Source organism: Desmodus rotundus, chromosome 12 (assembly GCF_022682495.2).
Source record: "Desmodus rotundus isolate HL8 chromosome 12, HLdesRot8A.1, whole genome shotgun sequence".
Lineage (NCBI taxonomy): Eukaryota > Metazoa > Chordata > Mammalia > Chiroptera > Phyllostomidae > Desmodus > Desmodus rotundus.
Window position 1 is genome coordinate 36,241,128 of NC_071398.1, and position 6,333 is coordinate 36,247,460.

Sequence of the window (6,333 nt, forward strand, 5' to 3'; positions counted from 1 at the left end):
GGACCCGTGTGGTGTATTTCAGTGTCCCAAGGGCTAGTGCTCAGCGATGCACGTCCTGGAGTGGGGCTCCCCCGCCTGCGAGCTGCCTTTCAACCATGGGAGGCCCAAGCCCCAAGAAGGTTTGGCCTCTGCTGGTCCCGGAGTGCTGCCCAACTGGGGTCGTGAGGCAAGAGAGAGGTTTCTGTGCATGTTCTGTTTTAAAGTCCCCTCCCAAAATCCCCCACACTGGGAGTGTCCAGTTTTTCAACCAGTGTGGACTAATGTTGGCCATGTTTGCCACAGTTGTTTTTGCTCTTCTTCCGGCTGCCATTTTGTGGAAGGGGGCGGGTTTCCCAGCCATGCACAGGTGCACAAAAGTCTTGACCTGTGGCTGGGCATCCAGCTCCTGCTGTGGCTTGCTGGCCTCCACCATACACTTGTGTTTTGACCTTTTTGGCCCCATGCAGCCTCAGTACAAGCTCCCTCCAGCTGGGTCACAAGCTACAGGGCTGCTGAGGCCACACAGGCTGTTCACTGTTGCTTTGGGCCTCAGCCACCTCCTGCAGCCCCTCCTCTGCTGAGTTGTGCTGAGCTACTCTGTTGCAAGGGCAACAAATGCTGGTTTGTTTACATTGCCTCTGACAGCCTCTTCCTGCCTGTTGTGGCTGTTTCAGTCCGCTGCCTTGGCGTTTCTCCCTACCCTTTGCCTTCTCCTGGTGTGGGGGGCAGCCTCTCATGCTGGGTAGGGCTTCCTCTCTACCCTCCCACAATTTTGCCAGACCTCCCTGTTACAATTTCACAGTGTTCCAAAGTCATGAACTACACCAAATGCACAGCAACTATCGATGTAAAATTACCTACTTGACGTTTGGTCAGTTGACAAGCCCAAGACAAAATAAGTAGGCCTGTTGGGCAGATCTTAGTCAAGTTAACAAGAACTTTGTTATCTCCACCATGGATATTATGTCATATTCAGCTTGATATAATTCAGCTTGAAAGGAAACATTCCTGTTTACCTTTCAAAGATCCATCTGAAGACCACATTAAATCAGCATTGTAAAGGAGTTTCCTACAAACCATTCCTAGGAACAAGAAGTGGTCAGGTCAATTTGATTTTAATAAGATATATAGAAGCTAAGCCATCAATAAATTTTTAAATCCAATTGCAACAGTATCTAGTAAAACCCTTAGAAGCATGAAATTGCATTTCTTTATGCTACAATTTCTCTACAGATTTATTGGTTTTTCTATTGCAAAGGCACCACTTTGAGTTAGTCTTGTTAAGGTTCCTCCCATATTATGTGTGCACTGCATTAATAATTGTGTTTCTCCTGCTAATCTGTCTTTTTGTCAAGGAGCCCCAGCTGAAAACCTAAGGTGGATAGAGGTAAAATTTCCCCTCTTCTACAGCCCCATTGTGTGTTATTTCTGGGAAGCTTCTGGTATGCTGACACTTCTGGTTCTTGCTTTTATGGGTGAAAAAGGGGCCACTAAACATGACAAGTGCAGGGGAGGCCTGCATGGTGGCCTTACATACGCAAAGACCTAAAGTAACCACATACGATGTTCTAAAATTAAAACATTCCAAATAAAAGCAGTTCATGGTGGGTAGTCACGTCCTAGCCAGTATTTTTTCTTGTTACAGAACAGACCTGGGAGGGTGGTGATGAACAATATACTATTACTGAAAGGGCCCCCTCTTTCTCTCTGGGGGTCCCCTGCCACGGTCCAGCCGCAGCAGAATTCAGGGGGTCCCGAAGGTCCTATGAGGCGTTGGCGTGTGGAGATCAGGCAACTACACAGCTCAGAGGCAGGTGAAGCACTGACTCGTTTATTGCAAGTACAAGTGGATTTTTACATTTTCCTTTTTGGCATAGATTAACATTTGCAAGTGTACAGCATGATCAGTTAAGCAGAAAAATCAATACAAAGGTAACCAGGAAAAGTACGAAAGTTTCCATGGATTTAATTATATTAAACAAGGACTGTTTTGACCAAAGTTTCCATAGATTCAGTTATAGTGAACAAAGATTATTTTAACCAGGAGAGTCATATATCAGACGATTAGACATTTTCAGAAATTGTTCATAGGGCAAAAGTATACGGTAGATTGAGCAGAGGCAATAAGACCTTGGTGATATCTAACTTAGCTATCTATCTTTTCTGTCTAAAATGTTTCTCTGTGTACTATAAACTTTAACTTCATAGTAACTGTTTCTATATGCTTAATAGCTAATCAGCTTTTCTTATTTCTATGGCTGTCCAATTGATATATATTCTTATTTAAGGTAAAGGAGGGGCTGTTACTCTAATGACTTTTAGACATTCAGGGACTTGTTGACTAGAGACGCATTGGTCTGATTATATCCTGTTTGTGTCAGCTGCTGGTCAATTCTAAGAGTGGTGATCGTTTCTAGGAGATTCCAGATGATTAAGGCAGTAAAAATACAGATTCCATTAAAGAGAAAGAACAAAATCACACACAGATCCCAAGTAATGCCACGTCCTCCAGGCCAGGATACGCTTCCTTGAAGACATATCCCCCATGTCTGGACCTTGTCAAACAACATGGTTGACCGTACTGGAACTGGACGTGGCAGTCCCCCCCTACTAGGTCCGCCTTGCCTGCCTCAAGAGAAAAGACGTCCCTCAACGCCAGAGACTGGTGAAAAGGAAAGGAATTACTTATTTAAAAGTTATACAGACTTAGAGTAATGCCTTAATGTCTTCATTAAAATACCAAAGTCCTTTGGAATACCCCTAGACGCACACAGTCCTTCCTTCCCCCTCTGCCCAGTCTGGGGTACTGTATCTCAGGAAAAGAAGTAGAAGGCCGTGATTCAGGCACCTGGCATCATCAACTGTGCTGCGGCCAGGGGGTTCCCACTCTGCCAAAGCAGCGTGGTTCTCTCCCCCTTCTCCGCCAAAGCCACCTGGTCCTCTCTCCCTGGTATGGCTGCGGCGCCTTGGTTTAAATCCCAGCGCCAGTCTTCCTCTGCAGCCCCATTTCTGACTCCTCCTATAATCAGTTACACCTGCCAGCATTCCCCTATTCTTCCAGCTTTACTGGGCTGCCATAGTAAGTCTGGGCAGGTGTGGCCCCATGGCATGGAGCCAATCTTCTCCAAGCTCTCACACAGGCACTGTAACCAGGGGGAGTTGCTTCCCAGTTACGTCTTGGGTGGAAGTCACTCTCATCTCCCTGGCTCAAAGCAGGGCCACAGCTATTTGACATATCCATGAAACCAGTTGAAGGTTAAAGATATGTTAAGTGACCATGGCAGGGGTTAGCTGCAAAGCTGTTGCTGTACAAAACAGCACTGAACGGCCCTGCTCCATGTGTCCCTTCCCCCCTGGCTCAGGCTTGTGGAGGTGAGGACATCCTATATATATTTTTCTAATATTTCCTGGACACCTTGAGTTCTGGACCCCATTACAAATCTCTATTTGGGGCCCCCCTCTTGGCTGCACCCTGTTACACTCTGACGGCGGTCAGTCTTTACCTTAACTGAGTCTGCTTATTTTTTTAAATCTATGATAACATGCCTTTGGAATGTCAAAATAATTTCCTTTTTTCTGGACCCCTCAGAACACAATGACCACAGGAAAGCAGAGACCAAAAGCTCCCTCGTTGTTATTGTTATCATGTTAATTGTTGATTGTTAACTATCCTATACCTACCTATGTAAAAGATGTATCTATTCATTTTACCTTTTATCCAATCCTAGAGATTTTCTTGCTTCCCCCCCCCCCCGCCCCGCCTCCAGAATCTAACCAATGAATTTCATGTAACCCCCTTAGGTCTTCTGTTTGATTCTGATGTATTAAAAAACTGGTAAAATAGCCATTTTCTGGAGCATTTGCTCAATCGTTGGGATTTTTGCTTCTGGCAGTTGTCATCAGTTTGGCTCAAATAAACTCATAAAAACTCTCTACAGGTTTGAACATTAAAAAAAATATTTTAATTTATTTTTAGACAAAGGGGAAGAGGTAGAGAAAGAGAGGGAGAGAAACATCAATGTGCAAAAGAAACATCTATTGATTGCCTCTTGCATGTCCCCAGCCAGGGACCTGGCCTGCCACCCAGGCATGTGCTCTGACTGGGAGTTGAACTGGTGACCATTCACTTTGCTGGACAATGCACAACCTACTGAGCCATGCCGATCATGGCTAAACATTTCTTACATTGACATTTACTGAACATAAAATTCCTAACTGAATGTGGTTCATGGCAAGTAGTCAGGTCCTAGGCCTGTAGCCTCCTTGACAAAGGTCAGTCTTTTAGTGATCCTCTTCACTGCCTTTTTGCAACTAAGGTAGTGATACAGAGACATCTGATTGGATCACTGGGGAGAAATAAGGAGGGGCTGCAGGAAGAGGTTGCCTGAGGCAATGGTAAACAGTCTAGGACAGGATTGGCTGAGAAGCTAAATGCCTCCAGAGCACAGAGAATTATGGGATAGAAGATTTGAAATAAAAGAAGGGCACTCAGGCTCTCAGGGGGCTCACTGGCTCTCTCTCTTCTTCCTCATGGATGTCTTGATGATCATGCTGCAGCTGCCCGAGTTTCCCAGTGGACACTTATTTTGGATGGGAAGGAACTCCAGGAGCAGCCTAGGATCAGGCTGGCCTGGCAGAGGGTGGCAGGGTTATTCTTCTTCGAGTGTTCTAGAGGGGACGAGCTGAGGCAGAAGCCTGACATTCTTCCAATATTGTGTAGCTTTTGTATCTTATGTTGTTTTACTTTGTAAACTAACCCGATAGAAATAAGACAATTAAAACTAACAGGGGGAAATGCTAGAACTCAGTTGTTAAAGTTTAGCCTTAATTGGTAGGTTTAAGTGACTAACACTTGTGGAAAGCTGTTATCCCAAAATTGTGACGCTTTTGAATAAAGACTGCTTTGATTTATCACCAAAACTTTGACTCTGGAATCTTGCTTAGAGGGTGGAGGCGGGCAGCAGGACCCCACTTGCTGTTTGGTGACAGTAGCATACCTTTTAAATGTCCAAGTAAGCTTTTTTTCCCACACTGCTTCTGACCAGAGACTGGGACTTGAGTGGATCTGCCTCAGGCCATCTGGTAGTGCGTGTGTTCTGACTTTGTGCAGGAAAGATTTCACAACACAAGCCCAAGTGATTTTGAGAGAATGTTTATTAAAACTGCGAACAGTGAAACAAAGGTAGAAGAAGCAAGAGGAGAGAGCCGAGGCAGGGCTCCTTGCCTTTTTAGAAATGTTATAGAAAAGAAGCAGGCCATGCTGGGCTGTGTGAACTCACTGAGAAGTAAAAGTCACAGTGACAGAGTGAGCCAAGGCTGTTAGCTTACTGTTAAGCCAGAGAAAAAGGGGGCCTGTGTTCAGGGGGCTAGCCTGGGGTAAGTTGTCACTGCCCACTGCTCCCCTGGTTGCAGGTCTCATGGGTACCCTTAGAACTTAGGAGTAGAGATACACACCTAAGGAAGAAAGGTGTGGGTCTGCTCTAGAAGGAGCTTACTGTGGGTTCTTTGTCTTGAGGCTTTTTGTTTTTCTTAGCCAGTGACATTCCTAGGGGAGGTATTAGTGAGGAGGGTCTTAAAATAATAGTCACTAACTTTCCAGGTGTGTCCTTCAATATGTTGATCCATCAAAATGTGAGTATAGGGGGTCAGGGTTATTTTGTGGTTAGTTTTGTTTTAAAAGAATATCAGCAGAGAGGGACCAAGGCGGAGGCTAGTCTGCTCTGAAATGGTCTGAATGGGCAAACCACTTGCTCCTAAGTGTCCTTGGTTAGGAAAGATAAAACTTTGCGATTCATTAGCTGGCTGTAAATTACTCAAATTTTTTGACCTTGTTTAATTATTTTGTCTTGTTTTCTTTATTGCAGAAACGAAGGAATTTTTCTAGCTTCTTATTCTGTCTCACCCTCTAGGCACAACCACTGCACCAAAACATAAGACCACAGACCCCATTGTGTTCTTGTTCCCCAAATATCATCTTTATGTGCTGTTAGATTATTAACTATTTTACACCCACCAATGTAAAAGTATGCGTCTCTTTGTTTTATTTCTTTTGCAAACCCAGAGATTTACCTGCTTTGCTTTTTCCCACCCCCTTAATCTTTTACCAGTGGATTTTATGAATCCCTCCTTATGTGTCCTACTTTTATTCTAATGTGTAAAATAACTCGCAAAACTGCCATTCTTGGAGCATTTTCTAAATCTGTTGAGATTTTGGTTTCCTGATGTTGTCAACAATTTGGATAAAATATATTCATAAAAATTCTCTACAGGTCTGGTTATTTCTTACATCAACACTTTCCATAAGTACTGTGTTTGAGGGCCACTGTGTTACTAGGTGTTGGGATTTGAATACTT